General features: G+C 32.5%; 1 protein-coding gene across 3 annotated transcripts in view; it reads right to left on the reverse strand.

The window, feature by feature from the left end:
* Positions 1–24447, reverse strand: part of LOC124369254 — a 276312-nt gene that overhangs the window by 44421 nt on the left and 207444 nt on the right. The gene's annotated exons all lie outside the window — the stretch shown is intronic.

Genomic DNA, 24447 nt, shown 5'->3' on the forward strand with positions numbered 1-24447 from the left:
TTATTTCTTGAAAATTTCCATGATAAACAACATAATTTATTATGGATTCTGGTAATGTCACCAGATTCAAAAGAGTTTTGGCGAATGGTCCGTAGGGGTTGAATAATTGTACTGTAAAGCTAGTTCAACAATGGGGAAATAATTAGTACACAATGACGTTCGTTTTAATATTTTCAACTATAGTCCTTCTCATGTAAATAGAACATTACTGTGAAACAATATTTACCATCCAAAGTATTTCTATTTAGAACTTCTAGTACTTCACAGTATGTTTATTACTTTCGGTAATCTATGCAGAATATACATATTAATACGATGAAAGTCTTGTTGGCAAATAACCAGTAAGCTAAGACGAGAGTTATTGTTCTTGTTATTCGTGACAGCTAAGCGATTCTGTCCATGCAAGTACCCTAAATTAATGGTCATTGGCATTGTTTTCGAAATAGTTGTTAAATTTTATATATGAAACTATGGGTCTAGGCATAACGTTCGTCCATAATATATTACAAAATGTATTTAATCATCACGATTAATGTTTTGCATCCCTATCTTTTTATACGGTTGGTACATTTGCGATATCGGAGTACCACGCAGTTCCAACAAATCAGGTTTTCCAGACAGAGTACATTTCAACCTTTGTACACATGATCAAAAAATCATGTTCGTAAAAGTGCCTTGAAACTACAAAGTTATAGTGGACCAAATAAATAAAACATTTAAAATTGAGTTGTAAAAGGTATATTGAAAGAAGTTACTAATAAATAAATTAATATTTGTCAAAAACAATGTAACAAATAATAACACAACGTTTAAATATACTTACACTATATTGAACACTATTATTACTACTGCAGACTTAGGTTTTCAGTCGTTTTTGTATGATGTAAAATAAACAATCAATAAAATAACTTGAAAATAAAAATGCTTGTAGAATTATACAAAATAATATTTATTTATTGTCGCAAATGTTGTTTCCCTTCCGTGAGACAATTATGTAACAAAGGTGAATTTTTCGGCCTAATATAATAGTTAGTGATTTTAAATTAATATTTATACAGGGTGTACATAAAGTCCTGCACAGGTATAAATAATATTTTCTGAACGATAACAGATAAATCAACAATATTTGGTACATAGCCAAATGTTGTGGTTACATTTTATTAGTAGCCACAACCCCAGAAAAGAAAAACTGCAAACAAACGAATACTGCAGCTAAATACTACATTATGCTTGTCAGTTGTACAGAAGTGAATTATGACGTTAGTTATCCTCAAGGGTTACAAAATTGGTCCTAATATATTGATAACGGGGAAAACCTGATAACAGTAACAATTAGAAAGCTCTTATCTTTGGGTCGAAGTCTGGACTTTCCTTTTAGCCAGTCTTATTCATAGTAGGCTATTCTAGTTTTCTTGTTTTAGTAGTGCTGTCCAACCTTTCTATCAGTGCGCTTTAGTACAAAAGAGTATTGCTTGTAGTTCTTCAACTACACTATGTCGCTTGACGAACGTGAACGTATAACACTTCTTATGATGGTTGGTTGGGGAAACAACAGACGATCACACGAGGAAGCATGCCATTTATTTAATGACTACTTTCACGAGAGGCAGCCAATTTCTAGAACAACTGTAGGGAAAACTGTTCAACGCTTTATGGAAACAGGAAGTGTTTCCGATCGTCATAAATCAGGAAGGCCCGCTACTGCGACAACTGAAGACAACTCTTTAGATGTATTCCAGTCATTTATTGAGAACCCGCAAGAGTCCTTACGCTCAGCAGCACAAACCCATGACATCTCTGTTACGTCTGTTAAAAAAATTCTGAAAGGGTCTAATTTTAAGCCTTATAAAGTTCATTTGGTGCACGAACTCAACGAAGATGATTTCGATCGACGTATAGAATTTTGTGGAACTATGATGGCCAAAATAGATCGCAACGAAATTGATGTAAACAATATTGTGTTTTCAGACGAGTGTTCATTTATGCTGAATGGAAGCGTAAACAGGCACAATTGCCGTTACTGGAGTAGCGAAAATCCTCACTAGATGCGGGAGGCACATACGCAGTATCCACTAAAGGTGAATGTCTGGCTTGGTGTGATAGGTACCCAGTTGGTAGGTCCTTTCTTTATTGAAGTAAATTTAAATGCAATATCATACCAACGTTTGCTGGGAAATGAAATTACATTAGCACTTCGAAACATGTTTGGAGAACATTTCCAGAATATCTGGTTTCAACAGGATGGAGCACCCCCACACTACGGCATCGACGTAAGAACCTATTTCAACACTGTTTTTTGGAAATGGTGGATCGGAAGGCGGGGGACTTTAGAATGGCCAGCGCGTTCAACAGATCTGTCTCCATTAGACTATTTTGTTTGGGGTTACCTTAGGGACAACGTCTACAAAACAAAGCCTCAAAATTTAAATGAACTGAGACAAAGAATACTTCAAGAATGTCAGACGATTCCTCAAGTTGCCCTGCAAAATTCTGTTAATAGTTTTTATGTGCGTCTTACCAACTGTCAAATAACCGGAGGTGAACAATTCGAACATTTACTCTGAAAACATTTGGTAAGTAAACATCTTTTTAAAATAAAACATTTGAACAGCCGCCATTTTGTACTGGATCAATCTTTTTGAGTGCGGCTTTCGGCATTAAACTCTAGCTAGATAAGCCCTTTAAAATGATGTGCATATTGACCTATGTTCCTATTTAAGATTTCCTTCTGACTCCTTGCAGGACGTCCCCATAATATTACAGAAAACTGATAGTTGCATCAAAAAGTAGATTTTTATGTGTAGTGTTGATGTACCAAATATTGTTGATTTATCTGTTATCGTTCAGAAAATATTATACCTGTGCAGGACTTTATGTACACCCTGTATAATCCAGATTATATAAATATACATTATTATATGTGCATTCTAGTATATTATGATAAAAAATTCAAAATTTAGGTTTTCGATATTTTAGTAGCACATATTGTTACACACGTTTCAAAGCTTAACTTGAATTTAGGTACTATGTCTTTTATAGTTCTGAATTCATTACATAATACTTTTTCCAAACTTTTTATTCTTTTTTAATAGCTTGTGTTTGTAGGTCTATCGATAAATTGCAGCTACTTAACCTATTATTATTCTTGTTCCAGACGCAAATTAAACATATTAACTATGAATATTTTTCATTTTTGTCGGTTACTTTTATGTGGATATTCGTATAAATATATAAAACTACGATAGATATCTAAGAACTCAAAAACATCAAAGTAATAATATTTCTCAGTATAATATCGTAACGCGACTGAGTAATTCTTGTACTCGTGTCTGAAACATGTAAACTGCTGCGTGTTTCTTTGTTCATGCAAATTACTCAACCTTTACCAGGAACGTCACATTCTATCTTTTTATGACGTGGTTCCCTAGTCTTTGTTCTTATATTCAATAAGACAACTGTAAGAATTGAAATTTACGTTTTGTTTAATTGTAATAGAAACATAAGTAACTTGAAATTGTTTTTATAACGGGTCGAAATATTAATTTTTTATGATAGCTATTATTACTCACACCATAATTAATTATAAATAATTTTTAAAATTATAGTTTGATGTTTTAAACTAAAGAATATTTCCATTATATTCGTCTGGATTTCGTATGTTAACATGTATATAGAAAACATAAGATGAATGTTTCGGGAATATCGTTCCCAAGGTAATACCGTATAATTATTGGGGTTATTTCAATCTCTATATGACGATAAAGACTTTTATAAACATTATAAGTACTTAAAATAAAATTGATGTGTCTTTCTTACTTCCTATCCCCATTGCAGTTTCTTACTAAAAAAAATAAGACTCCCACTATGCTAACACGATATCTTACTCTAATGTACATGAAAGAACGTAAACTGGGTGACTTGTACCATCTGCAGTACAATTCTCTTCTACATGATGAGTAATTAAACTTCTGTCTGATAAGTAACAAATCTCCGGCCTGGAGAATCATCTCACTCCGATCTGATGAGTAATCAAACTCCGGTCCGGTGAATCATTTCACTACGGTCTGATAAGTAATCAACCTCCTATTTTGGGAGTCATCAGACAGCGGTCTAATGAGTAATCAAACACCGGTTTGTTGAGTAATTAAATACCGGTTTGATGATTAATGAAACTCTGGTCTGATGAGTAATCAAACTCCAGCCTGATGAGTATTCAAACTCCGGATTGGTGAATCATCTAACTCCGGTCTCTTGAGTATAACAACTCCGATCGAGTGAATCATCTAACTGCGTTCTGATGAGTAATCAATTTCCAGTTCGGGGAGGCATCACACTCCGTTTTAAAGTCAGAATTAACGACTTATGACCTAGGCATAAGAGACCTTTTGGAGCAGATAAAAAATGTAAATTTTAAGCACCACTCAGTGAATTTAAAATTTTAAGGTATTTAAAGTTTGAAATGAAAAAAGTACGAGTTTAAATATCAATTAAAAATCAAAAGAACTATTGGGAATTCATAAATGTAAGAGAAGTACATTCTACTAGTTATGTACTTCTCTAGCGTAATCAGTTGTTTTCACTAGTGTTGTTCGAGGCTTATTAGCTTCAATACCAACAGTGCCTTGCCATATTAACTTAAGTCACATTGTTTACCGTCATCACGGTGTTAAACGAACAGGAACGTATTACATTGTTCATACGATCAAGTGAGATATTTACCACATTTAATGAAACATTTTCCAATAGGAACAGTATATCATAATCTGCTATTGAAAAACTAATCGGCCTAAATCTAAAACACCGACATCAGCAAGAACCGAAGACCATTGTCTTGGGTTGTTGATGTCTGCTGTTGAAAAACTACATGTGTTAACTACTACTCTGTCAAGAGAAGTAGGAATTTCTTAAGGATTCGAATGTCAGATTTTACATGAAAATCAATACAACCCGTACAAGTACACTCAGTACAAATAAAATACATCGTGTACATGACCTGAACGCAGATGACTTCGATCGAAGGGTACAATATTGTGATGAAATGTTGAGTAAATTGATAATCAGACCCTTAACTTAAATGATATTGTATTAAGTTACGAAGAACCTTCATGCTTAACGGGTAGTTTAATAGACAAAATCTCTGGAGTGATGTCAATCCTTACTGAGTCTGAGAACATCATATTCAACATCCCGAAAAAATTATGTGTGGCTAGATGTGATGGGAGGACGAGTTATTTGACCATTCTTCATTGAAAGGAATTGGTGATGTGTACTTAAATATTCTCCAACAACAGATGATCCTAGCAAATCTGATAAATTCAGAGGTAATTTCGTAGTTTGTTCAAACAAAACGGAGTACCCCTTGTTGTGGCCCGCAAGTCCGCCACTACTTAGTAGATAATTGTTTGCGAAATTAATGGATAAGTATCGAGGGTTTGTTGAGTGGCCTGCCAGATCACAGGACTGTCACCACTCGACTACTTCTTTTGGAGTTATGTCAAAGACAGACTGTACAACTCAAAGCCACAAGATATTAATGATCTGAGAAATACTCGTAAAACTGTACAAGGAAATAAAAGGGATTCTTCAACAAACGTTACGGCGAGTCGTGTTACATGTTTACACCACACTAGCGCATTGTGAAGTCGCTGAGGGGGAAGCGATTTGAACATTTCTTGTGTAACGTCATGGTACTAAGTAATGAAAGCCTACCCGCTTCAAGAATTCATAACAATGTCAGGGAATTGTTACTAGATTTATTGTTTCTCTTCATTGGTAGCATTAAAAGAGGGGTAACAAATTTATAATTTCTCTAGATTGTTACATTTTATGAATACCTTAAAAATGAGACTATACACTGAGTGGTGCTTATAGCTTACAAATTTTAGCTGCTTCAAAAGGTTACTTATGCATTTCTTGCAAGTAGTTAATTCTGACTTGAAAAACTTTCAATAGGCCGTAATTTTGTACTGGGTTTAGATAGAGGCCTCTAATTTGCGTTGTTAGTTTTCTTTAATGAGGACCTTAAAAATGAGGGGTCACTCGGTGGGGGTTGACATTTGGAATTTTTAAACAGCCCGAATGTGCTTTATGGCATGAAATGAAGGTGTGCAGAGATAAATGTTTCTAGTGTGAGCCGTTAAAATATCAACCGATGGTCTCCAACCTTTATATTAACCCTGTATATTGATGCAATGAAAAAATGTGAAAGTACCTGTTGGGAGCGTAAAAAACATTTCACTGGCGCCAAAACACCTGGTCATTACATTACAATTATTGGTGAAAAGTTTGTTGTGAACTGAGTAGAGCCAATAAAATTTTTAAAATCTTGTTATTTACTAACAGTGGAAATGTCTTATCATTGGTAATGTTAATATAGATAGAATAAAGGAAATATAAACTAATATTTGCAACTGCCATTTGAAAGGAAACTGATATTGAAACGTAATATCAGTACCGTAAATAGCCTAATGTAAGGTATTGAAAAAACACGTTATTTTATGCAACATTTGTTTAAAATTAAATGAAAGATAAGAGATATCGTCTCTCATAATGTTTTGTTTCATCTGTTTGTCCATTATTGTATTTTTTATTATTATACACTTACTAAATAAGGTTTGAGGTCGAGGTATTAAAATACTGCAAATAAGTAGGATATTGATGTTATGCTTCTCTATTTTGAAACATCTAATTGTGCACATAATAGTTGCCAACCTGCTGGACGCACTTCTATTGTTTATTTGTCAGGGGTTGTTTGTCCCATTGTTCTCCATCCACTGTTGCCAGGTAATAGGAACGATACCGCTTTGTCACAAAACAATGAACGTAAACGTGGTTTATAGTAACTTGTTTTCACACCTCACTTTCTAATTCCATTTGTTTTTATTGGCAAAGATATTCTAATCTGTGACGGATGCAACTGCCAAAAATGGGCCAACTGGTTTTTCCAAAGGTTCAGTGTTTACCCTAAACTAGTCGTCTCCTTCTGCTACTACCGCTATCACTACTGGTACATTCACTACCAAGGGTTTAATACACGGTGAGTTGCAAAGGCTACATCTGATATAGTCCCTGGTTGTTAGAATAAATTTGGTGTTGTAATGGTGTGGAACACTTATTTACTATGTGGTTTCTGTAAAGAAGTAAGCCAAATTACTTTAAAGTTCAAAGGCCGGTTTTGAAATCGTCATGAATAATAATATTATCCCCTAAATCACCTGAGTAATGTATGATTTCGTTGGAAGAGTAAGTAGGGATTGATCTAACACAAGTTGAATTTTCAATACTAGGGGATGGCAGCGTTCAGGTGTACGGTTCATGACATGTGCCAAGTATTATGCAAGGGAGAGAAATAATACGAATATACTTACTTTTAAGTCGTTGGTCCCCAGTTTGTTACATAGGGCTCCTTGGCCATAACTTCTCATTGTAAAATAAGTCATTACTTAATTCTTTGACGTCCATTATTGTCAATTAATAAAAAACATTAATTGTTTTATTAGTAGAAAGTTCTTATCAAATTATCAATGAATTACTTCCTATGCACTTTATTCGATACAAATAATATTATTACTGGCTAGGCGTCTCTTGTCTGCCTGCAGACGACAAATGACCAGATGATAATCTGTTGATAGCGTGACCTACAACTATCACGTGACCGACGTTACACTGAATACTTTTTACTTTCTTTGTGCACGAACAGTGACTCATGGGAAACAGTTTGAGCCTATAGGCAGCACTTATGCACACAGAAACTTTATACATTGCATATGCCAGCCAACTACAGTTAGTTTGGTACAACCGCTTCGTCTGCAGAACAGTTAAACATAAATTGTTGATTTCGTAATTGATAACATTAATAAATATAACAACTAATTAAATTGATGATTAAATTTAAATGAAAAAGTGCTTCCAAACCCTCTCCACCATTAAACCTTATATTAGTGCATAAACGCAACAAGATTTTAAACGTAACAAGATTATTTAAATATGATTATAAATATATCATATTTATAATAAATTTAAACTTATTAATACGAGATATACTGAAACAGTGGCAAGTAAAGAAACCTATAAATATGTAACACCAATAAATTGTGTAAAGACTGTCCTATGCAGATACAGCAAGAAATAAATGTACCTATTTTCACACTCTCTAATCACTGGTTGGTTTTTAGGGTCTTTGGAAAGGGAACCTGAAACGTTTCTCACTGTCCTCTGTGTGCGTGTGTGAATATTTTTTTACGTACAGTGAGTGTGTAATGTGGTGATATGAGTGTGATATTGGTCAATGTCCCCAGATTTCAAAGAAGATGGTTCAAAGAGAATTTCACATGAAAAGACAGAGGTGTTATAACTTTTAAAAATAAGTTCAAGTGGTAGTATGTGGTATGTCCATGGTAGTGTTAATTTCCTACTGCTAAAATGGTATGACGTTGGTTCATGTTTTGCTTCTTCATCTGTCCTTTGATTCACCCTATCGTGATGACTATATTTTTAGTTATCCAGGATAGGATGATGTAAACAATTCACTGTCTGATAAGTGTTATTTGGAGGACGAGTAATACATTATGTATTAATTTATTAATGTTTTATCCATAATGTATTAGTAATAAAACATATGTATTATACTAGTCATTAAAATAGGAATAAATAAATAAGATTCAATTTTGGAGAAATTATTTTGGAGATAATACTTGTATTTAATTTTCTAACTTAGAACGTATCACCATACTAAGCGATCTCCACTCTGTTACTTGTATGAAATATTTAAGATTAAAAACCCTACAGGCTTTTAAGTATTAACCTATACACTCTAGTTTTGTCAATTTTAATTCAATACTTCGTTGATGTTTTGCGAAATATTATTATTATTTCATACTTATGTATTTGCTTATAAAACCATTATTAAATAGAATATTACTAAAATATATTAAAAAATATTTAAAAAGTTATTTAAAAAATATGAAAATTGAATGGTCTCAGTTTTCATATTTACATCACAGAAAAGATAATATTGTAATTTGTCCATAAAAAGTCATTAGGACAAATCATGAATTATATTTGTGTAAATCTACCTTATAGAGGAATATAAAATATATTGTATTATGCACGCGGATAAATACAATTCAATTATTGGGAATTATTTAAAAATTAGAACATAACAGTAAAAAAAACGTTTTTTTTGTTATACAGGGGAGTGAGCACAGAGAAATATCCGTATGTGATTTGAGATGTACATTTTTGGTAATCGAGTAAGCCACGCAGTTACCTCCACGTTTACGAATATTATTTTTCACATAGACTCGGGTCGAGAGCCAGAGACGGAGATGACAGTAACGAACTCTAGCTGACTACAGACATCCTTGTTTTGCGTCCGTCAGTAATAGATGCAGGAATATATTAAAGGGCTCAAAAGCGTCTCACTGCTTTTTGAACGACTGGAAATGTATTTCCTCGGTGGTAAATACTCGGTGGAGTATTTTCCGCATAAAAACGTGAGACTCGTGCACAGATTTTATGACAGTGTACGTATATATACAAGCGTTTAAGATATGCTATGTATGTCTTACACTTGTCGTTGTTCTGTTGTTGATGTAAATATAACAATTGTTATATACTAAAGAGGCATACATTTTTCACCAGTATCAATGTTATGTGAATCTTACAATAACCCTATATTTTCAATATAGCCTTTTACGTGACACAAGTGAAATATCAGAAGATTAAGTTACTTGGAATGTGTCTTAACAAAGTAGTAAAATTAATTTATAACACCGGGATACGGTGAAAAAATACAATCTATTTTCAATAAGTTTTACCCAACGTTGTCGTAAATTATTCTGAAGCTGAGAAATAAAATACCAGATAGAAAATAAGATAAAATAACCACATGAAGAATAAAGCTAAACATTGTTTTTGAAGAAACATACATGTCTTTTGGACCACAACAATTTGGTCTCTTACCTCATCAATAACATTATCATATTCATGTTGTGAGTGAATATGCAATACTTAAGAGAAACAAAATATATACAGTTATAAAATGCATTTTCCCTCAAAAATATCCCTTATTTAGCTTAAGTCTGTAAATTTAAAGAAGAAGCTGCTCTTTACTATCGACCGATGGGACTTTATGCGGCGTTTATGGAGGCGGTAACGACCCTGTACGCACATGATGTATATAGTCTATATATCTTGTAGTTATTTCATTCCTATTTTGTAGGCCTCCCTAACGTTGTCTATTATGTATTACAACATAAACTTTTAAGCTTCTTGTTCATAATTTTTCGCAGCTTATCACTTATTTTATCACTAGGAAATTAGTACGGTACATGAATGCGCTAAAAATATTATACCCTTGAGTTCTATACAATTGACATTAGGTAACTGTCTGATCAAACACTGATATCCGAATAATACCGCACAATTTAAAATGTTATTTTTAAAAACAAACTTTCCAATGGAATAACAAATAAAAATATATGAGAATTGAAGGGGTTGATTAAAATAATATTTAACGCAAAAATACACACCAAAAGATAAACACTTTATCTACCTCTGCAGGTTACTCATAATAAACACGAGGTCCAGCGTTCATGACGTTATCCATCATGGAGGTAACCGGACGTGACGTCAGCAGTACCACAGGAAACAAGTTACTGTTGTTGATAAAACGTCGCTCTGTTTTACTGCAGTTTTTATACGATGAATTTTTATCATACAGAAGAATATGTTAATTTGAATTTTAAATAAAAAAAAGTACATCCATATAATAATTTTGAAATATGTATTTAAAAGCACTAATATATTCAGATAAAAAGTAGCAAGTGTAATTTTGCTTAGTTTATAAAATATAAACTTCATAATAATGTAACAAATTGCCTTTAAGTTTAAAGTACACATTCAATTGGATATTTTTTATTTTATTTTGAGGATAAATCAGTAGTTTAATTACGACTAATATGTTGTGGGGCCTGACTAAAACATTATAACCACAAGGAAGTAAATCTTTCTAACTTTTGAAATTGATGTAATTTAAATGAAGACAAATCTGTAAGTACATGTAAGTAAGAATAAGAATAAGAATAAGAATCATTTATATTCCATTGATCTGTTTACAGAAATAGGACAAGTCATTTTAAAATTACATACATTGTTTAGAGCTAAAAAATTACATTAACACAAAAGTGTTGTAAAAAGTTCACATGAAATTTAAGTAAAGTAGCAATAAATAAAAGTAATTATAGTTAGTTATAAACTAAAACCTAACATTAACATGGCAATTCATGAATTCCTCAATGCTGTAAAAAGGATTTTTCACTAGCCAATCATATAACTTTTTTTTAAATATTTTAAAGGAAACAAGTCTCGCATCATCAAGCAGCTTATTAAAAAAATTTATAAAATTTTAATTTAAACGAGCTTTTAGTTTTAGCTAGTCTGTGAGGCAATATATCAATCTTATTCCTTCCCCTAGTGTTGTATTGATGGATCTCCTGTCTTGTATGAAAAAGATTCAAATTAGATTTTGTATACAATAAAACTTGAAAAATATAAAAGATTTTACTATTGTGGGGAATTTGAAATTGTACAAAAAGAGGTTTGCAGTGTTCAAGTGGGTTGGCTCCTCCAATATTACGAAACAGCCTTTTTCTGTAGCACAAGAATGTCCAATGACATGTGAAGAATGACCCCATACAAGTAGACCATACAATATGTGCGACTGAAAAAAGCCCAAAATATGCCAATCTTAAATACTCTGGACTAACAAAACTTTTGAGTTTCCAAAGTAAGTAATTTACTCTAGAGATTTTGTTACAGACAGTATCTATATGAGTTGACCAGTTTAATTTTGAGTCTACATTAATTCCTAGGAGCTTGACCGATACCAAATTGATTTCCTGTTTGAGGCTTAAAGTAATACACTGTGTTTTATCCAAATTGCATGCTAGCTTATTTGCTGCAAACCATTCATAAGCCCTTTTCTCAGATTGTTGGGTAATTTGTGCCAAACAGTCTAAATTATGATGACTAGAAAGTAAGGTGGTATCATCAGCGTAAATCACTGAATGAGTATTGAGGTTTTTAGGAAGATCATTAAATATAAACAATAAAGAAAAAAAAGGCCCAAGAATAGAACCCTGTGGAACACCAGTTTCCACGGTTTTCATTTGAGAGCATTTATTCCTGACACATACATATTGCAATCTATTGGAAAGATATGACTTAATAAGTCTTAAAGCACAATCACTAACACCGTTAAAATGCAAGCTTATCAAGAAGAACATCAACAAGGACACTGTCAAATGCTTTACTGAGGTCACATAAAACTAATGAAGAGGAATCCTTTTTTTCAAAAGCCTCTAGGGTATGATCAATTATGTTTAATACAGCCGAAGTTGTAGATCTTCCCTGGCGGAAGCCATATTGACTATTTGAAATTAAATTATGAAACTCAAAATAGCCATTCAGCTGGTTGTACATAATTGATTCAAAAATTTTAGAAAATATAGGGACAATTGAGATTGGACGATAGTTATGTACACAATTTTTGTCACCTTTCTTAAACACTGGAGTAACTTTTGACACCTTTAGTAAAGGTGAAAAAATACCCTCATTCATGCAGTTTATTTAAAATTATCGCTAGGGGTTCACTTATAAATTCAATAGTACTTTTAATAATGAAATTCGACAACCAATAATAGTCCATAGCTTTTGAATTTGAGAATTTTGACACAGCCTTTATAACATCCTCGGCTGTAACTGTTTAGCCAAACAAATGAATTTTGATCAATCATTCGTTCTCCCAGAAAGTAATCAGGACTATGGTGACTGGGGGGAATTCCTTCACTAAGCTCTTTAATTGAGTTTATGAAATACTGGTTGAATTCCTCAGGATCCAAATTTACATCTTGACTGTGTGTAGGTGAGTGTTCATTACTAAATCACCTTCCAAGCAGCCCTGCATTGGTTAGGAGCTTTACTAATATACTGCTCAACTGCAACTTTTTTTGCTAGTGTTAATTCATTCCTATACCTTTTTTTATGTTGAATATATACATTATAAGCTGCCTGAGTTTGCTCTGACCCCCCTTAAATTCAAACTTTTGTAAATTGTGAATAATGCAAGCATTTCATTTCTTGTTTTTGGCTAGTTCCGGTGTATACCACTTGACAAGTTTAGTGTTATTAGACCGTGAGATTTATTTGAGGTTTTTACTAAGGGTGAGCAATAGTGCCATAAGTCAACAAATTTTTAAAAAAAAACTATTAAAAAGTGTTTTAATGTCAATTTTATTTTGTTTAAAATCATCTATCATGTCCCAATTTTCTTTCTTTAAATAATAAATAAACTGATCCAGACTTTCATCACTGTGTCTTCTAATAAAACCATTACTAGCTTGCAACATGTTTTGATTGTTCCGTAAGTGCTTTGTGGAAAACATTTTAAAAAAAGGGGTACATGGTCTGCAAGACAATGTTCACCAAGTGTAGTGTAGTACACCGTTGTATCGTTATAGGTTTTATCGTTAAATATATAACAAAATATAGTTGTATATTATCATATTACGAAAACAAATAATAAACATATTTTTCAAAACCCGTACAGTTTTATGTACAAAAAAAATTTTACATGATTCACCTGTTTTTATATTTACAAATTTTTGGTAATACCGTAGTAAAACTATGTAAATATTTACAATATAACTATATATCTATATAAAAACCCAAAAAACCTGCAAGCCTATGCAGAAATCAAAATGTTAGTTGTTGCACTTCTAGGTTATACAATACATACTATTTAGAAATAGGTTTATATTCTGTTATGTCTTTCTAAAATACGCTTTAAATGTTGTTTAGTTAAATTTTTTCAGTAGCTTTCTAAGAGAACAACAGAAGTACACAGATAACAAAAAATAACCTAATAACTCGGCTTGAAAACTATCTCCTGCTATACATTTATTTTTCCGCAGAAAAACTGTCACCCTGCTCGGTCTCTAGGATGATGAAAAAAAATCAGCATTCAAACAACGAAAAATTAGAAATAATAATATGCGCTCATGAAGAGAACAAAAATGTATAAACAAGTTGTGAAATCCATATCACTCTTAAACCTGCTAAAATTGCGAACTTAGAGCAGACTATATTACATGTAAGCAATGTTTGTTCCTATAATGTGTACACCGCACAGCAACCAATGGAAATGTTCAATCGAATACCTTGGCCAGAGACATGGCCACATTTACTCTCTCACATAGCTAAGGCACCATGCCGGGTTATGCCATTAGACACATAGAGAGATCAGATTTATAGAAATCGCTCCTTAAAAGAGTTTATAAGAATAGTTCTATATTTATTTATGAAAGCTACTTATAAGTTTATTGCCTATCTAGTGACTTAAAATTCTCACAAAATATTTTTACTGTACGAATCTAATAAATGTATCACTTCATTTATAACTATGGAGGTGCTATTATATTTATACTCAATAAAAGGTATGAATATATTTGAATTAACGGTTGTAATGAAATGTATGTAGATTAATTATTATTTATTATAAGATAACAAGACGCAATGATTTAAACCTGATCACGGAGTAAATATGGAACGTAATTCATACTCGATACGATATGATTCATGAATCTGTAACAAAATTTAAAAGCACGAAACAGTTAAAAATACGAACAAGGAACTGTAAGGGCGAAGCTTCATCTATTGGAAAATGTCACTGTGTGATATGCAGATATATGTGACAAATAATAAATAAGTAGTAATAAGATACGACCCCAATTAATTATATTAAACAATAATTTTGGTAGACAGTGGCCGATCCTACTTGCTTGGGCCCCTATGCGCGAAAAACATTTAAGGTCTCATAAAAAATAGTTTCTAAACTTTTTAAAAGTTGTTCTAAAATCAAGAAGGCTCAAAGAGGCAACAAAAATAATAAATACGTCATTGTATGAAAAGTATGTTTGATGAATTTGAAATAAAATACAGTATATTTTAAATAACTGAACGAAAAGAAAATCATTAGTGCATATTATAGTACTTGTATATAATATACGTTTAAATCAATTGCTTTGCTTTCTTTGAAGAAATTCTCCTAATAACGTCATCAAATTTCAGTTCAGATAAAATTTCTACATTTCCGTTAAAGTTAGTCAGGAATTATAACATTTGGAACATAACAGGAAAAAGACTGATTTTAATTCAGTCTGCGAAAAACTAAATTATAATATTATTATTTTTAACAATTAAGGTAACTGTTTCTCATGTGTAATTTCGGCAATAGTTTGATGGGAACATTAAATGGTTTTTATATATAGTTGTAAATGCAGTGGACGTTCTTACCACAAGTCAATTCAACATATTAATTTATTTATGTCTAAATAAATGTATGTTTTTATTTCCATATGATTTAAGAAATTAACATGGTTTAAAAAGGCTTATTTTTTCCAACGTTAAATTACTTATCTGTATTCATGGAAGGTATCTAACTGCAAGTTAGTTAGACTTAGTTAGATTAACAAGTTAAAGCGACCATGACGACTACTGGCATTTAGTAAGCTATACCGGAGTGTTCTGTATAGGTACTAGTCTAATATTGGTGTATGGATAATGTGGGTTAAAAGTCTACGAATGTAACATAAAATATTTTCGGAACTCAAAACAGTATTCACCACCCAAGACAATGTACTAACCTATCCAAAACAACCAATTTGCACTTTTTGTCTGATTAATATTTACTAAAAGCTAGTTATGTTAATATGTAGACCAGAATTGAATGTCCTAACATTTTAAGCAGTTTTTACTCGTAATGTAAACGTTTGAAGTTTTTTTTTTACGATGAAAGAATTGTAAAGAAAACAGGATTTTTCCGAGCATTTTCCATCGTTCAGTGATACAAAAACTATAGCATTACAAATTGGTGCAATTCATTTTCAAGTTGTATGGTAGTGTAATAGTCTTAGCACATAAAAACACATAAAAAAGGGAATGAATTTCCTCGGTGTCATCAGTCAGCCTTAAGACTCCTCAAGTCAAACCCGTTTCTCGCAATCGTAGTAAAGGATTTCTAAGATACAAACATGCACGATCAATTTTGGTTTAGATTAGATAATTTACTGTACATAATTAGATTTTAAATTACTGTAAACAGTTATTTGGTATGAAATAAATCTAGTATCTACTTCTTCTTTTTACCACCCCTATTTATAAGAAGCTGATACTTGCGAGCCCATCATCTTCTTATTTACAAATACGTATGCGCGCGTGCACACACAAGTTATTATTCTTGCCAGTACTCATAAGTTTTTACTCTAATATTGGTAAATAACTATATCTGAAATAAAAATGGCCCCTCCGACAAGTTTTTATAACATAATACATTTCGTTATTCGTCATTCTATGAATCAACTCGATTGAATAAATTCTTTTGTTTTAATCTTACATATTTTAGACATGATGTGAATGTTGTAATCTATAGTATTCATTAAAGGATACAGAAAAATGGTACTCGACAAACCGATAAACAATCATAAACACGTATTTCAAAGTATAACAGTGGTCGCACCCGCGGTAGTTTCGGCTCGTGATAATCTGGTTTCCACATTGTTTCGAAATAGCTAATGTCCAGCAGCTCGCTATTCAAACGACCGCACTGCGTTAAATATCACATAACACTCTGGACATTACAATATCCCGCCAGTTAATACGTATCTCCTAATACACGAGGGCTGGTTAGTCGTGACAACACTGCGTAATGTTCTTACTTACAACTAACAGTTACGCAATTGTAATAAAATGTATCTTGTTTAAATCGCCTATAATTTCCAAAACATATTGTAAAATTAAACTTTAATCGTGAAACCAAATAAAACTGTTTATTCTACTATGAAGAATGGAGTAATATATTTAGAGTTATAGGAAAATAACTATTTGCTCTCTAATTAATGAGATAAAACCATCTCAGGCATTCTATTTATCAATATTTATTTATATGGAGTGCTTAATAAATTTGGGAAAACAATTAGGAATAGGTGACCTTTTGACCTTAAATTTACTACTTAATATGTAAGTTAAATTGTAATATTATATATATATATATATATTGTGTGTGTGTGTGTGTGTGTGTGTGTGTGTGTGTGTGTGCGTGTGTGTTTTCGCAACCCTTTTACTCGTTACTGGTTAGTGGTATTTTACTCCGATATGCTTGGAACTAAATTCTTGAATGAATAATAACCTGATTGGCAAGATTCGTAATTTTTTCTCTCTTGAACTTTGTAGCCATTCGACAGCTCACCGGTTACTACCTCGCGCGCCTTGTCCGTATGAAACAATTGCATTTTTGTGTTATAAATTAGCCTTTACATGCGAAACATATGTTTTAATGTATTATAAACAAAATTTGTAAATAGTAAATAAACTACCTATGATGGTGTTTTATTTGCCAGATTAATACAGATACAAGTTTCTTGTGATGATGGCTTTCAGACGAGACCACGTTGTTGTAAGTATAAGTTGACTCAAAAAATGACTAATCCCGTCCCGATTTTGTTTTCTTCCTTTTTGTATAACTAGAATGATTTTTTTATAACTATTTTTATTCATCTAGATGATTTTAATCCTTCTTTTTTGGACTAGCTACAAGTGCTACGTCGAATTAAGATGCTGACGCCGCGCTTGTGTTCGAGATTAACGTAAAGGGAAGTCATTTTAAAGTTTAAGTGATTAAGTTCGTAAGCAAAGAACACTGGAACCACTAACCTCCGAGATATAATTTGACTTAATTACTACCCTATTTTGCCTGCAACGTGGCAAGCCATATTTTTATTTTAACATCTAAAAGTGGTGTTTGTAGGTTTTATTGGGCATAATTAAACTTATACGTAGACTTGTCAACACCGAGTATTAATTACTAAGACCTCAGAGATCTCCAACACCACGTGTTTCGTCCATTCCGTACTAAATATCTGCCCATCATTATTGTAGATCTGTAGCACTTAATTTAGCGTTATTTAGTAACAACGCACAGAAGTGGGTATTTGAAATTAGTAGGCTATAAGTAGTTAATTTGAGCTTTAGATTATTTCTGCAGTTGATATTGGCAACCCTGGCATAAACTCGTTAGCAGTGCGGTGCAGTGTCCCCAGCTGAGCCTGACGCTGACATAACGTTCAGGAAGGTGCAACTTGCTTTCCCTTGCTCTGACTCCTCGCCGGAACATGACTGTGTACATGTGCTTCTATGCAGGATTAAGTAAAATGTATTAAAGTGAACAAATAAATCGTTAAATAGATTTGTAGATAGGAATAAATTAATCGTAATTCAGTGTTAGACGTGATAGTTCGGTACGCCAAATGATATGAGATAGTTGAATGCAGGAGAAGTCTGTCCTAAAACTATGTTAATGGGGATAAGCGCTGACAAACGTCTTGGAAACGCTGCGTTGTAAAGTGTTGGGTTCTGATAAATTACGCATTCCAGTGATTACATGAATAATACATTTCAGTGCTATTCACTTTCTACCTCAGAATAGTAATGATTTCTCTAATGATACTGATAATGATGAAGTTATATGAAATGTTCTACCATGTGATGGATGGAATTTAGAATAGGCTCGAAGAAATTGATATTTATTCTGAACCACTTATAGTTGAACTTCTGTGATTATTTAAACTAGACCTGTAAGCTTGACTACAGACCATATGGGAAATATATGACTTATTTGAAGAAAGTACATAAGTCACATTTTATTTGTAATGCCTTTAATCACACCTGCAAAACGTGACTAGATATCCTTACTCATTCATCGATGAAACTCAATAACCAAGAGCCAAATAAACTTTAAAATCTGTAGGCACTTAATTAGAATAGATTTAAAAAACTAATATGTGGATCAAAACAATTTTACCCATTATGAGTTCTGATGTAGATGACTACACACTTCACCCCTTATTGTAAAAGCTAATAATTATAGAAATCTGTTTTTGTATTTATGGACATGCTAACGATAATGAACCAATAAATATTATATTTCGTACAGTGCGTACACTCATACTTTGGTTAAATTAATAATTTTACAGAGGAAATTATATTTCTCATATTCCATATAAGACTACCTTTTAATAATGATAATAGCGATAATGGTTTATAACAAATATTGTAAACTTTAAAAAGTAGTACTTTGTACTACAATCCGTCCCCATTCTAATTTGTAAAAAAGAATTTCAAATCATACAAGAGGGTATTTTCGCAAGGAACAATCTATATCTGTTTGCTATTTCGTATTAGTAACCCAATAATTTCTAAGGATGCCCTAGCTATTGTTTGCAACTACTTCAGAATGACATCCACGAATGGTGAGTAGGGGATAAAATTAAAAGGGAATAACGATAAGGGTGGAAGTACCACAATAGTGGTACATGTAGTCGTAAATTCACCTGGGTCCTTCGTAAGGGATATATTGGTAAAATTTATACAGAAGCATGCAGATCTGGAACAGTATTTTTAGTGTTTAATCTAGTTAATACCTCTTCCTTTGAGTTTCGGTATGATGAAACTTTTAGTGGCCTTAGGTTCATAAACATTATTAGGCCAATAACGCAAATAATGGTATTATGCAACATATGGGCAAATCTGCAACTCCTAAGTTGTGTGATTGAAGTAAAAATAGGCTAACACAGGAGGTGACCCGATGTACTAGGTTACCTGCCTGGTTCTCCAAGGCTATATTTGATCAATTGGTTCTGTTAGAAATGAGAGAAAAAGCAATCTGAATATTTCTATTATGAAATTCGAATTCCTCTATGAATGATTCTCCCCTCCATAATTTACTCCTACATGAAACATAAAATCAATATACATACCTATATGAAATGTATAAAATAGTATGTATCGTTCATTATCAACCACTCATCGAGGCAGCGACTTGGGGACCTCGTTACATCAGATTGTGTTGTGGGTATTGAAAATTAGATTGTAAATATACCCTGTCCTATCCTCCAGTAGAGTGTCATATACCTTGTCTATGCTATTATTGTCTTTTATCTTCCGAAGAAAGATTTAGTGACGTTTCCTATCCGGAAATTTGGTACATATAAGGCTGTAATACGTTTTTATGAGGATCGCATAGAAAAGTACAAGTTATTTAAAAACATTGGACTGACACCAGGAAGAAACTCAAACAGATCAAAATGACGAAAAGGCAAAAGGAGAACTAAATTAAACTAACTAACCTAACTAGTGTACAGGTTTGTTAAAAGGAAACATGAAGAAACGCATGAATATAAAAACGTCTTAAGGCCCATATTTTGCACCAGGATTGTATTGTAAGTAGCAAGAATAATTACATGCACAAGAAAGTAAAGTTTTTAAGTTAAACTTATAATTTTTATTCCGTGTTTTCGAAAAACAACATAAATAATCAAAATTGCAAGTATTTACACATTTTAACAGAAGAACAATTTTTACATTTCCATAAAGGGAATTTATGTTTGCGAAGGTTCTATTCCCGTGAAAGTAAAATATTTTATGTAAACAATTCAAGTTGATGTAACTTTTACAAACATAAGAGAAATAGCTATTAGTTAAGATGATGAAGATGTCCTACACAATTACTGTAGAGTGGAAGACTGAATTACGAATTTATTTTATTAAAAGTAAGTTTAACATCCTGTTAAAAAAGTAATAAAAATCTTTCAGTACAATACGAGTATAATGAAGTTTAAGGCTATGATCTTCCCAGTATTTTATGGAGTTAAGACAGAAACATTGAAGATGAAACTATAACAATGGTGCCTCTGGGTACAGATCCACTCCTGCTTTATAGTCTACGCAAGGGTATAGATTGTATTACAGATACAATGCATGTCACATTCCCCTATGCTAACGTCATTGACTGTGTTATTATGATAGTAACTGATCCAATTATAAATAAGATAAGAAAGTTGTTGAACAAAATTATTAAAATAATATGTATATTGAGTGATTGTTAAATCTTACATTTAAACTGGAAACGCTACTGTAAACAAAGAAAGCGATTTAGAAATTAGCCTTTTATTAATTGAATATGTGATTAGAAAGTTTGAAGAATAATATCCACATACACGTGTTTAAAGGTATACGAGTTTACACTCATATTATCCACATCTAATAAATCGATATTTTTTCAATAAAAATATTGTGACAGAAACAACTCAAAGATTCTGATTAAGTATTTACATTATAAAAACTATTTCTAAAAAAGAATGTGTTTTATAAAATGAATCAAAGTGCACATTTCAGAACAATTTATTTAGAAGTTATAATTGTATTTCCAAAACTTCATTGAATATACTTTGGGTAGTATAGAAATGAGACCGCGGTGTATATAGCATGTTAAATTTAACATGTGGGTCTAAGTTCAAATCAGCATAAAATCTTTTCACTTCTCATACTTTTAATTAAAATTTGTAAAAGTAAATTAATTATAATTCATGACCAAAACAGGACAAGAAGAAAGATTTGAAAGGATAACTGGGTTTCAGAAATTTGCGTTATATATGTTACCGAAAGGATTATTGAATATTTATGTATAGTCTCTCACTTCCCTAGTGCGTGCGACATATGCTGTGTAGTGCGTCTGGTTCTGTGAAGTGACATTGTTCGGAATCTCAGTCTCTTACCTTCTCTAGTGCGTGCGACATATGCTGTGTAGTGCGTCTGGTTCTGTGAAGTGACATTGTTCGGAATCTCAGTTTCTTACCTTCTCTAGTGCGTGCGACATATGCTGTGTAGTGCGTCTGGTTCTGTGAAGTGACATTGTTCGGAATCTCAGTCTCTTACCTTCTCTAGTGCGTGCGACATATGCTGTGTAGTGCGTCTGGTTCTGTGAAGTGACATTGTTCGGAATCTCAGTCTCTTACCTTCTCTATAGTGTGTGGTATGTGTTCTTCAGTCCACCGGTTTGGACAATTATTTATGTTTACTGCAAGCCCTCTGGACTTGATTCAAAACTGTTTTGTTTACTTTAGCGAGTTCACCATTATAAATCAATTAATTTTTGTATTCAACCTTGTATCTTGGGACACCTGGGTAAAGGATAGATTAAAATCCTCGAAACGTAGTGTTTTACTTTTTTAACTTATTAATGATAGCAAATGGCCAAAAATCTTTTATATCTGTAATTGACCCATTGCCAACAACAAAATGTAAACAAAGAAGAAAGATTTTTCTTAAAAAGAAAATAGTTGAATGGGTACAATTTAAGGATTAATACCCAAATTACTGGTAAAATTAGTTAACAGTGTCAGCATAAAATTAACGTTAAAATTTAATTTAACAATAAGTTTTTAAACTTTCTACGAAAACAAGGCCACCCAAGCGATATCCTAACTTCGAGTTTCTAGAACTCCCTGGCAGCACTGGAGAGGTACAATATAATTAAATAATTTAATAGAGTATAAATAGAGTAATACGTGTCATTTGTTTACTACATGATTTTTACATTTACTTGGAACGTATGTATAACAAAATTAGAGTTAGTTATACGGAGGCAACCAGTCGGGTTACTTGAGCAATATCGAACAAAACATTGCTCACATGATACATTAGAATCTCTGGGGATAGTAATCAGCCTATGTTGGTTTCACACATGACCATCATGAGCTGCATTCTCTAAATACATGGCTTCCGGTTTAATATTCTTAAAATGAAAAAAAAAACAGGATTTTCGGGACATTTGCCATCGTTCAGTGAAACATAAAATCAGTAACACTACGTTTCGAGATCTGCAATCTGATCTCTTCTTCGGGTGTTATACAACCTACTAGCCTATTTATATACAAGCTAGTTTAAAATAAACAAATCATACTAAAGCATTGTGGCACGTCTAAGTCAGGAATCACAACCACCATATTGTGTGTCAACTTCGCTAACTCTAAAACATGCACTTAATAGAAAACTATATACAACACTAATCATTAAAACTGAACTACAGAATACAGGTCACAATGCGGCTGCAATCATCTACCCGCCACCTACGACTCTGGGTTGTGGCGTGTCAGATTAAAATAACACGTATTTTAATCTAGCTTGTAATTATGTATTAGGTTAGTTATTTACCTGAAGAAGAGATCAGATTGCAGATCTCGAAACGTAGTGTTACTGGTTTTTTGTTTCACTGAACGATGGTAAATGTCCGGAAAAATCCTGTTTCCTTTACAATTCTTCCAACGTCAAAAATAAACTTCAAACAAAGAATTCTTGAAATATTCAAGATATAGATTGATCCTGATCCTTTCTTAGAACATTATTTTGATGCAATGATACACAAGAGGTGACCAAATTGTTGATGGGATGCTATTTTTCTCGAGAGATTAAAAAATTAGTAGAGCTTCTTGACCTAGTGGAGATTTGCTTTGGCATGTTCAGCAAATACCATATACAAACAAGAAGTCTCACAATTTTAAAATAAAAAAAAAAACTGAAATGTTTCGTGACAGTATTTAGTTAAAAATTGATTAACTATGTATTACAGGTTAAAGTGTATTTATGTTAATGTGTTAATTTCTTTAGTACAAACAGCTTTTAATAACGAAATTATTAGAGAATGAATCTATTTATATACTCTTGGGAAATATAGTGTTGTGAAGTACGCACAGGTGTCAAATCAACATCTAGTATACAGTTGTTTAGAGTAAGTCGTGTATTCTATAGCAATCATTGTATGAGAACATAAACATAAACTTTACATTTTTATCTCAACGTTTGTATATGTAAACCCTTTTATTATAGATTATATGAGACCATTTTGTGCTTTCAAACTGTTTGCAAAATCTGTCGATTTGGAAAGGCAAACATTATTTACATACCTTAATACTCAGAACGGATTCCTTCCAAAACACCACTCAGGGCTTAGGAGAATCTATTGAAGGTCGACAGTACTTGTTAATTTAAACATTTTAGGATATGTTTACTACATGAAAATAAATGAAATAAACTTCATAAGTCGTACTTGAATACTTCACTGTGCTTTTATTCAATCATCCGTGGTTTCATTTTGCCAATCACAGCTCTTATAGGGTTTTAAGATATTACAATCAACAGGATCAGATATTAATTAGCCAGTGGTAAATGACCGAATTGGATACTCAAACCTTTCAATGCATTAGTAAAATCTAATAGCATTTAGAAGGTTGAACGAGATCAATTGGGTATTGCAGTAATAGAGACACAAGGATGCGGTCAATTACGGTTGGGTTCAAGTTAAACACTGTTCAATGAACTGTGTTGCTTCGGCACTACTGCAAAGATAAAGGTTGACTGTTTGAGAGGAAATGACATTGTCAAACATTTTAGACAATGTTGTAACTTTCCCTGATAAGGTTAAATTTGTTAATCAGAAAGAACTAACTAGTCAGCCTGGTAAATAAATTCATACCACCACCTTTAACTATATATGTA

Source organism: Homalodisca vitripennis, chromosome X, assembly GCF_021130785.1.
Source record: "Homalodisca vitripennis isolate AUS2020 chromosome X, UT_GWSS_2.1, whole genome shotgun sequence".
In the NCBI taxonomy this organism is placed as follows: domain Eukaryota; kingdom Metazoa; phylum Arthropoda; class Insecta; order Hemiptera; family Cicadellidae; genus Homalodisca; species Homalodisca vitripennis.